Consider the following 11,694-nt stretch of genomic DNA (forward strand, 5'->3'; position numbering starts at 1 on the left):
TTCACATCTGCTATTATTTTTGTGGCTAGACAAGATTTAACTTGTCTCCGTTTGATGAAGAAGCACATAAGCTGCTTCTGGAAAACCAAAGAATTTTAATTTTACCTTCTGAAAATGCTAATAAAATTATATAAAACTGCAAGTACTTAGCGATCATTTTTAATTAATTCACACACATTTCTATGCAATTTCACACACAAGCAAAACTAAGTTATATTTGTTAAGCTCAAATATCTTTGGAATTCCCGGACACTTATAAAGCAGCTTTCAAAAATGAAATGAGGATGAGGATGAGGATAACCATCAAAATAGCAACAAAGAATCTATCATATACATGATCTGTCCTACTGCTTAGCCACAACAAATGCCAAAGAAGCTATTAAACACGAGAGGAGGAAAAATAAAATTAGGGGCGGTATCCAACAATCATGTCCCATCATCACAAGAATCTATGCACAATGGAACTTCCCTCCTCCTCCCCTCACACACACTAAATTTGTTCTAGGAATTCACACAATTCTCCACAGCAGATTTGGGAGTGTGCAGGCTGCGCATGGGAAGGGAGAGGGGAGTTCTACTGCGCAAATGTAAATGCTTGCACTGACAGGGCACACCTCGGTCTTAGGATGCAACCCTATTATGGAGTTATGCCACCTGAGGGACTTTAGGATTCAGCAGGAGCCTCACAAGCAGAAAATCAGACATGCTGTCTCTGTCTCCAACACAAATATGTCCGCAGAATCCGCCGACAGAGCCATTTTGCTAATGAATACACATGCCAGCAGAATTATATTTTATCATTTATTAAAATGGCCAGAACACAGCACAGTTGTGGATGGGACGTGGGTGTCCTGTTCAGGTCCCATTTAGTAAGTCCACAGAGAGGGTAAGGCAGGGGTCAGCAAACTTTTTCATCCACTGTCCCTTAGGCCGGACTATATTTTGAAAAAAAAAAATATGAATGAATTCCTATGCCCCACAAATAACCCAGAGATGCAACTTAAATAAAATGACACATTCTACTCAGGTGAAAACACACTGAATCCCGGACTATCCGCGGGCCAGATTTAGAAGGCGATTGGGCCGGATCCGGCCCCCGGGCCTTAGTTTGCCCACCCGTAGGGTAAGGTAATGCAGTTCTTGCAGCACCAAGGAGAGCTCTCAGGGAGCAACTACAATGAAGTCTGGAGGTGAGTGGAGGCCTTTTAAGCCTCTGCCTCCAGTACACCTCTCCTTGGCTCTATCCCCTTTGTTGGAGAGGTACTAACTCTCCAAGGGTCAAACCTCTGACCTGAGGACAGATGTTCCACTTTTACTATGTGGTCTCCAATCTGCTGCATTCCCTGCACTGTTCGATTGGTGGGATAACCTGAGAGGCACTAATTTCTTGGGCCCAAGGGAAGACACATGTGAGTGCCATGGGGTTCATACAATGGGTCCAGGACAGAACCTTGTGGCACCTCATTTGGCCATTTCCCCCCAGGATGACAAGGAACCATTGGTGAGCACTATTTGAGTTTTGACAGTCAACCAGCTACATATCCACCAACAATTACATCATCTAGTCCACATTTTACCAGCTTCTCTGCAAGAATATCATGGGGGACTTTGTCAAAAGCCCTCCTGAAATCAAGATACACTACATCCACAGAATTCCCCTGATCAATCATTTGATTCATTTGGTATGACTTATTTTTGAGAAACCCATTATGGGTCTTAGTAATCACAGCATTCTTTTCTAAGTGCTCACAGAATGCCTGTTTAATTATCTATTCTAGGACCTTTCATGGTACCAATGTCAAGCTCACCGGTCAGTAGTTACCTCAGTCTTCTCCCCCCATTGTTCTCAAAAATTATTTCCTGGTTTGTTTTGAACTAGAAAAGCTTGCTCCAGTTTGTTTCCCATCGTCTTCTTGCTGAAAACTGAGTGAAGGAGCTCTTTTCAAGCCTGAGAATTCCCTTACCACTATCCTGTACTAAATTTTGAGAGAGACTTGGCTGTGTGGCTGAGTCGTTATCTGTCAGTATAAATATTTTGCTACAGAACCAAACCGGGTGCTTTTTATTAGCTTTATAAATCCAACTGAGTCAACAAGTAAATAAATAGAATAAATCTTTGTTCTGTTTTCAGAACCCACCAAGGGTTGTTGTCAGGGAATGGGGCTGGGTTTTCTTTGGAACAGCTTATTTTTGCTAATCAAAACCTCCAGCATAGATCTCATGAAGTGAAATGGAAATGGTCTCCTCCTGGCAAATTGTCTTGTATGAATTACTTTTGTTTGTGTTTGGTTTCCCTATCACTGTCTGTTTATATAGCATGAAATGCAGAATAATAGAAGACTGAGTATTTACATTCTCTCCCGGGTAATTTAATCCTGACCACAATTCTCCTGATGTGCCGCAGCACAATTACATTCTACAAACATGGATCGTTGCAACGCAGTGATGCATAGATGTTCCGGTAATCATTTCTGCATTGCCATGCAGTTAATTCATTGGAGCCTTCGAGGCAGCAGTGTTGGATTGCTTTAGGCAATTACTGCTATTTATTATTTCCAACATCACCCACAACATGATAGGTGCTTTGCCAATACACAGCAGGCACCATCCTGGCACCAGGGAGAGTGATAAAAATTGGCCTGATTAGAAAAATATCACATCTTATTAAACTTCCCATGCTTTCCATTTTATTATGATTGAGCTTATAGGACTTTTTCACTGAGTGTTATAATCAAACTGTGGAGGTATACATATATTTAGAGAAGCGTCGCTCCAAACCTTACGCCACATGCTATGAAGTGCACCTTAATGAGATTTGCATCTTCCTCAATCTGGCTTCCATAAGTAGAGACTGGGAAGGGAGAAGGGATTTGCTCCCGGGAACTCATAGAACCTGCAAGAAGGGCTTCCATTGCACCAGATTTGCTCCTAAACATTACAGTCGGTTTCCCTAATTTAGCACATATTATGCAAGGCACAATCTCTGCCGGTCAGAAGATCAATTTCACAGCTCTCTCTGTTATAATCACAGTTAAAATGTTAAATGATTAATCTGAAGGTTACCTGTAAGTTTTGTTAGAATAACATTCTTGGGAGGGGGGGGGTAAGAAGGGCAGTTGTTTGTGGAAGAAACTCTGAAGGTGTAGCACAAAGACGTACAGCAACTTTTAGATCAGTGGATATAAGTACAATAGCTCTGGAGAATCTGGAATCGAAAGCCCTGTTGAAATGGACAGGTCTATGTACTGCAGAGAGGATATGTCCTAAGCTAGAAGATTTGACCTTGAAAATTTTCAGCAGCCTTAACACAATGTAAGTAGCTGCTGTAATGTACACGCGGCTGCCCTGTGTGGTGAATTGCTGAACTACAGGAGCCAGAGAAGAACCTTCTCAACCTAGTCTGCACCCCGGGCTGACTATGGGGTCCTCATTCTAGACAGGAAGCAGAGGCGGATTTAGGGGAGTATAAGCGGTTCTGTTGCACTGGGTGCAGAGCATTGGTGGCACTACCAGGGATGCCACAACCATTATTTACAATGTATTGTGATAGAAGGAAGGGTGCCAGATTTTGCCATTGCACAGGGCACTGCTGAAATTTGAGACTCCAGTTTCTGCCACTGCAGGAAGGAATATAAAGGTCTTTCCTTGCCAGCTTTGCTTTGCTTGAGCAACAAGGTATTTTGGAGCTGTGACATGTTCCTGCATCCTTGATTATTCTACAGCTATGCAAGCTGAGGCTTTTGGGAATCATAGTCCAAAGCACTTACAGCTCCGGCCTAGATTTCTGATGATACTAAAAAGTTTGGGCTGAAGATCGTGAAGAGCTCCAAAAGGACCAATCCAAACTGAGTGAACGGGCAGTAAAGTGGCAAATGCAATTCAATGTAAACAAATGTAAGGTGATGCATGTCAGAACAAAAAAAGAAAAAAAGGAACTGAAAAGAAAACTGCTGATAACATAGTGCCATTATACAAATCTATGGTGCTACCGCAATTGGAATAATGTGTACAGTTTTGGTTATCTCACCTCAAAAGGGATATTATAGAGTTTGAAAAGCATTCAGAAAAGGGCCACCAAAAATATCAAGGGAATGGAATGGAGCAAATTCCTGAAGAGAAAACATTGTGGCATTTGGGACCTTTTTGTTTAGAGGAAAGGGGAGTAGTAGGTGACACAACAGAAGTTTATAGAATTGTGCAAGACATTTGGAGAGTGGATGGAGAAAGGTTTCTCTCACTCTCTCATAACATTAGAGCTCATGGACATCCAGAGAAGCTGAATGTTGGAAGATTCAAACAGATAAAAGTGCTTCTTCATGCAGCTCTGTGGAACGCACTCCCACTGGAGGCTGTGATGACCACCACTCTGGATGATTTCATGGAGAAGAAGCCTATCAGCATCTACCAGCCACAAGGACCATGAGCCATCCTCATTGTCAAAGACAGGATGCCTCTGAATACCAGATGCTGGAAACTGAAGGTGGGAAGAGTGCCATTGCGCCCATGTTCTCTTTCCAGGTTTCCCACAGGCTTGTATCTGGCCACTGTGAGAACAGGGTGCTAGACTAGGTGAGCCATTTGCCTGATCTAGGAGGCTCTTCTTAGGTATGAGAGCACTAGGTTGCCAAAGACAGCACTGGAGTACTTTCTGGGCCCTGGTTCTCTATTAGTGTCAAAGAGGAAAGTTCTTGGGATCCCATTTAATGCCCAGTATTCACCAATTGAAATATTTTTTTTAGGAAAAAACCAAACCAAACCTGAGATAACTTAACAATAGGACAAGGCTGCGAGGGCTAAGAGCGCTAACTCTTAGTATTCACATGCATTGTGTAGCTATACAAATCCACAAGAGGCCCTTTCAACAAAGAGCGAGGGGAGCATATTTTAGCATATCCCATAAATCATATGCACTTACAAATGGCCTAGCTGTTCATTGCTGCTAGTGTAAACACTGCTCTGTTCTCATCCAACCAAGAAAAGAAGCAGGAGGAATTGACTTTGACAAATGTAAACTATTCAGTGTTTGTTGGCAGGATTCATTTTACATCAGTCAACAACAATTCTGCCAGGACTGCTAAACATCTTTGGGGAGTCCACACCCTGACAGTGATTTCTACAAAATATCCCAAGGAGAACCACAGGCTGAAGAAAAGTGCTAGTATAAATTTAGCTGGAACTTTCCAGGATAATGTTTCAAATCTTTGGCAATTCAGACCAGATATAGACAGTGACAGTCAATGGACTTATTCATACCCTCCAACATTTCTCCGATTAAAATAGGGAAGTCTTATTTGATAATGATGGATGGTGATGTTTATATATATATATATATATATATATATATATATATATACACACACACACACACACACACCCCACCCATTTGACTGGGTTGCCCCAGCCACTCTGGGCTGCCTCCAACATATATTAAAACCTAATAAAGCATTAAACTTTTAAAAACTTCCCTATGCAGGGCTGTTTTAATGGCAGGTTTCTGTTTTGGTATACTAATAATAATAATAATTTTTTATTTATACCCCGCCCTCTCTGGCCAAGACCAGGCTCAGGGTGGCTAACACAGCATATAAATACAATAAAAACATTTTAAAACAAACAAACAAACAAATAAACAAACAAACAGTTGATTAAAATATAAGTTAGAATACAGTTTAAAATGGAGCTTAAAAAGCAGCCTCGTTTTAGTGGTAGCCTATAGATCAAAGCCACAAGGGGGGGGGAGGGAGAAAATGTCAAATGTTCACTGGGACCAACTATCCATGTTGGTCCTACATGGGCCAGCAAAAAGAGCCAAGGGAAAATGTATATACAAAATCCCATATGAGTGGTTCCATCAAAACAGCCTGAAAAAATGTAACATGAAGCAAACGTAACATGAGGTATGACTGTACATTAATTCCTGCACCGAGACATTTTGTGTGAATTATCCTAACATCAGCCCCCTGGTATGAGGGAAAATTCCCTAATAAGATTTTTCTTTCTTTCTGAATAGGCTGTCACAGATAAAAGAATCCATGGCATTCCTGATTTGGCTATATGAATATGCACTGTTGTTTGTTGTCATTAATCGTGTCCAGCACTGTTGTTTACCACTGTTGTCATAGTAAGGTTTGGGCTTATGTTGGCTTCTTTCCCTGCAGAGGTGGTAAATCTATTTAAGTGTCTGCCCCCAGAAATGGATAGAACTAGAAGGGTTCTTGGTGGACTCACCCCAGGGATTCCCTAGGGAATCTCCAGATGACATGGCTGCTGCTTCTTTCAAAGCCTAAATTGCTCAGAGGGATACTGAAATAATTTGAGCTGTTGGCACAAGACCATGAGAGCACCATCTCTCATTCCATTGGGAATGAAAGTCCATCATTGTACAGTACAATCCCTGGAGGATACTGCCTCCCCCACTGGGGAGCTGAGAATTGCCAAGGCTGTAAGAGAAACCTTGAGAAAAGATGGAAGGAAAGAAGATCTTTGGCTAAGGTAAAGGTAAAGGTACCCCTGCCCATACGGGCCAGTCTTGACAGACTCTAGGGTTGTGCGCTCATCTCACTCTTGAGGCTGGGAGCCAGCGCTGTCCGCAGACACTTCCGGGTCACGTGGCCAGCGTGACGAAGCTACTCTGGCGAGCCAGAGCCGCACACGGAAATGCCATTTACCTTCCCGCTAGTAAGCGGTCCCTATTTATCTACTTGCACCCAGGGGTGCTTTCGAACTGCTAGGTTGGCAGGCGCTGGGACCGAGCAACGGGAGCGCACCCCGCCGCGGGGATTTGAACCGCCGACCATGCAATCAGCAAGTCCTAGGCGCTGAGGTTTTACCCACAGCGCCACCCGCATCCCAGATCTTTGGCTACTTCATATTTAAGCCTAACACAACCCACCATGTCACAAATCCTTAGACTCTGCTGACTTCTAAAGATTAATTGAATTTTCACACACACACACACACACACACACACACACACACCCTTCCTGAAACTTACAAAAACTGCTGGGCTGAACACCCTCGGTGGTGACACCCTGTAAGTGGAATTCCCTTCCCTAGCAAGACCCACCTGGCACCAACATTGCTACCTTTGGGGCGCAAGGCTAATTTCATTCCCCTTCGCTTTTCCATGTATTATTTTTAACATGTTGTTATTATATGCAATGTTTGTATTTCATATTGGTTTTGTAAGACGCCTTGAAAGCTCTACATAGAAATTGTTCAAATTGACCAATTGAGCAAACCAGTAAATAAATAAACCAGATGTGTCTCTAAGGAGAAGAAATAGCCCTTATAGTAATTACCAGGTATGATTTGCTATATCACTTTCTGTGCCTCCTAAGCAGCACTTCCTCAGCAAGATAACCATGAGCACGGACTTGATTATGAGTAGACATGATTAGTGTTGTCCTGTACAGATATCCTTTTGCTCTTCTTTCCTTTCCTTTTCTTAAAGTATATTTCTATACTAGGTTGCAAACTAAGCCCGCAGTTTGTGCACATTCAGCTTTACATGTATGGGCAATTTTAAAAAAAAATTTAAAAGGGGACAGAAATGGGGTTCCTGGAAAAATGACTTTGGTAATCCTACCCACCACTGAACCCAATGGGTTTTGACAATACATGATTTGGCTTTAGGTGCAATCCCCAAAATGTAACCCCTATGGAAGTTATGGGGCTATGGTACTCCGATGTTAGATTAAACCTGGAAGCAACTGGTATTTTGCCTTCTCAGTTAAAGACTCAAGGTGGAGCCGCTATACTAGCTTTTTGGAAGGTGGGTCATTGTTGCTTACCAGGGAGGGCAAGGTGGCAGTGAGATTGCCATGATGCTAATGCAATAGCAGGAGTGCCAGTTTGGCTCCACCGGAGCATTTGCACTGCACCAACTTCCCCGCTTCCTCTCCCCTTGACCTCTCAGTAAGCAACAGTGACCTAACTGCCAGGAAGCTAGTGTAGCGCGCCCCCCCCCTTCTGCAGCAGAGTGCACCATTTTTAGACTTTTAGCCTTTAAGCGATAATTTCCAGGTGAATCCTGCCTTAACTGCAGCTCCACAGCCAGATCAGCCTTCCCATAACCTCTAATTAGTTCACGAAACCTTTTTTTAAAAAATATATATATCTTGCACCCATCTCTGTATCTCTTTAACTTAGGGACAAGCATTTCCTTGAACACAGCATGCTCAGTTTTTCTGGCTTATGGTGCCAGAAAGGAGGGATTACATTTTGGCTGCTGGCTGTCTTCCAAACTATTTTAAACTCTATTCCCCCATGTCTTTGCAAACACATTGATCTTTAACAGTCTCAGCATTTCCCAAGTTTCAAGGCTCAACGCTGATATTATTCTAAAACCAGATTTATACTCTTAGGAGACAATGCTCTCAGAAATATCGTGGTGCTAACAGTAAGGCCCCTTCCTAGACATCTAATTGGGTCCTAGAGATTCATTTCTTTATCTGGGGTAAGCAAGGACTGGAGGGTGACTGGTAAAGCAATGTGCTATTATTGAGCCATGTTCACCAAATGATGACTACGCCCTCCTCCCCACACAACCTGAATAAGGCGTCTGCAGGAGCATCGTTCTTACAGACTTCCCATATTTCAAATGGGAAGTACTAAGGTGAGCATCTTTCTGCTGACACCACCTTTTCAAACCGTGAAATGTATCATGCACAATAAGCACTCTTCAAATCAGGACAAAAATAGCTCCATGGTGTAAAGGTTGATACTTTATTTTGCCTCCAAGGGCAGCGCAACATGCTGGTCTTGCATGTAGGCAAATTAGTTTTTCTTCCAGAAGATGTTTCATCAATTCTCTCTCAACTGATACCAATGTGGCTGCCAATATCAATATCCCATGGAAGAGATAACAGGAGAAGTGCTGGAGCGAGGTGGGGGATGTGCTGGTGTTTTGTTTGGTTTTTTAAGTTAATTTGGCTCCTGTCTCTCAAGGTCTTTTGGTTTATTGCAGCATTACGCCTCTTCCTGGTGCAATACTGCACGGATTTCGCACGCTGCCTTACGAAGCTGTTTCCCTCCATAGCTGTTGAGCCCCTACCCCAATATTAAGCATTGCGGACGCTGACTTTGGTTCCCACTGTAACCACTGTCCTGATAGATCAGATGCAAAACAGCATCAACAAATGTCCCCGCATTGTGCATTAAGACAGAACAACAGAAAACAACAGGTTCTAATTTCCCCTCCCATTACCCATTGCATTCCATTATGCACTTTGCAATATTAGTTATCATCCCCCCAAAATAGTAGCTATTTACATACACCATGATGAAACTAGTTATTCTTTTGACATCTCACTGCCTCCCTTGCAGCAGTGATCCATTGTGTGGCAAGTCTGTTCACAGCAACGCTGAGTAAAGGGGGCTTTCTGAACATTAGAAGAGCCTGCTGGATCAGGCCCATGGCCCAGGTAGTCCAGCATCCTATTCTCACAGTGCCCTCCCAGATGCCTGTGGGAAACTCCCAACCAAGACCTGAGCATAAGAGCATGTGGGTTCCAGAAACTGATGTTCAGAAGCATTGCTGCCTCTGACTGTTAAGGGTTTACATTGCACTGGGTGACCTTGGTCCAGTCACCATCTCTCAACCTAACCTACCACACAGAGTTGTGGTGAGTGTAAAATGGAAAGGGGGAGAACCACATATGCCACTTTGGGCTCCTTGGAGGAAAGGTGGGATAGAATCATTAGTACAGTGGTACCTTGGGTTACAGACACTTCAGGTTACAGACGCTTCAGGTTACAGACGCTTCAGGTTGCAAACTCCACTAACCCAGAAATAGTACCTCGGGTTAAGAACTTTGCTTCAGGATGAGAACAGAAATTGTGCGGTGGCGGCGGGAGGCCCCATTAGCTAAAGTGGTACCTCAGGTTAAGAACAGATTCAGGTTAAGTATGAACCTCCAGAACGAATTAAGTTCTTAACCCGAGGTACCACTGTAGTAGTAGTAGTAGAATTTCTCTTTCCAGTTTTGCCTGTCACATTTTCAGTCTAGCACTCAAGAAATAGCAAAAAAAAATTGTCAAACAAAATCACATTCATTTTATACTTTAAAAAATAGTAATAGCTCTTGCAGCTTATTTAGAAAAAAGTGCTGAGAAATACCAGTGAACTTAGGATTTGTTGCTATACATACTGACGCTACTGTGCACATAACAAAATGGCTGTTTGGAGAAGAGGTATAACCGTAACTCCTCTGAGCTATGCTGGGATTCTGGCTTGAATCTCAGTGGATACTCAGAAAGTATGCTGCCAGTTGTGCACACACACACACACACACACACACACACATACAATCAATGAACCTCGAGTTATCAGTCTAGCTGCCGCTCTGACTTTGATTGCCTTTAAGTGTATGATGGCAAAGGGCCCATTGTGAGAAGATGCTATTAAATTTGCATTAAATTGTTACTAAATTCATAATAATATCTGTGAATACCAACTAGCCTCATAATGATAGGCCGGGAACAAAATTACAGAAAATTGTAGTCTCTCTTTGCTTAGAAATTCTGCCTATTATGATGAAAATTGTGAGGGGAAACCCAGGCAAACTGTTTAGTATTATAAGAAAGTAACAGTATTCATATCTGACCTCTGGTCTGTAATAAAGATGATTGCAAAAAGCTGTGTGCTGATCAGAGGAGGCTTGGCCCCTGGCTCTACTCCCCTAAGTTAGTCCATCCCTTTCTCACCAGCTCACTTTTCACCTCCTGTTCCCTGAGTACAGCATTTTACTAAGGTGAAAATTCTGTGCCTAGGCTCTACCATTTCAGCTTGAAGGTGGCAGCTCACACAACAGAAATGTTCTTCACAAAGAAAACTAGTGTCAGGGAGAAGGGTCTGCAGAGGTCAAATGCCCATTTGTAAGGACAGTTTAGATACAAGCCACTCCTGCAGACGCACATTGCTAGACTCACTGTTTACGTCAATCAGTTGATTGGCACAGACAGTGAGCACCTTCAATGTCATCATCTGGTGCCATAATGACATCAAGTGGTTGACAATGGAAAGCTCCACCCACCTGGAAATTTGGAAATGAGGTTCCTGGACATAGGACAGGACACACCAGTGGGCACTTTGCTGAGGCCCCCTCATATCAGAATCAGGTCATGTCCACACAGCCGGAACATCAGAGCAAGTCATCTAGATCTAGAAAGACTGGATAAGCAGATGAAGCAGAGGTGGAAAAAGCAAAGCCAGAACTACATATTACCTGTAGTTCCATGGTTATTTTCCTGTGGACTTTCCTTCTTAGAATAAAGCAGCTGCAGATGCCTTCAGGCTAAGCCAAGAATCAGTGGGCTTCTCAACATGCCCCCCTCTTGATCTCTACAAACTATGAGGGAGAAGATTCAGTGACTTATATCCTTATATACACCACTCAATCAAATGTCAGCTGTGGTGGTTTTCTGCTATAAAAGAAAGTTGATGGTAATGTGTAGCTCTGCTCCAAAAAGGAGGAGGGAGTCCGGACCTTCAATGGGAAGGTTTGATGACACTCATCGCCCATCATGCTGACAGGCCCTTAGCTTATCATGGATATAGTGACAATTGCTTAGACTTATAAAGTGAGAAGGATAGCTAGCAGCACACAATAAATGGGATAGCTCCAATCACACTGAAGTTTGAAAAAGAAATGAACTCACTTGAAACCATCTTGCCCAGTTTCTCAAAAGTCT

The 11,694-nt window shown here is 42.9% G+C and overlaps 1 long non-coding RNA gene across 1 annotated transcript in view; it reads right to left on the minus strand.

Annotated features, from left to right (window-relative positions):
* LOC310708054 overlaps positions 1-11,694 on the minus strand; it is a 233,158-nt gene that overhangs the window by 123,694 nt on the left and 97,770 nt on the right. Inside the window, exon 3 of the long non-coding RNA XR_014526831.1 lies at positions 11,229-11,351. This is a non-coding gene — a long non-coding RNA (uncharacterized lncRNA). The remainder of the gene's footprint in view (positions 1-11,228; positions 11,352-11,694) is intronic.

Source organism: Podarcis liolepis (assembly GCF_965112155.1).
Source record: "Podarcis liolepis genome assembly, chromosome: 5".
Lineage (NCBI taxonomy): Eukaryota > Metazoa > Chordata > Lepidosauria > Squamata > Lacertidae > Podarcis > Podarcis liolepis.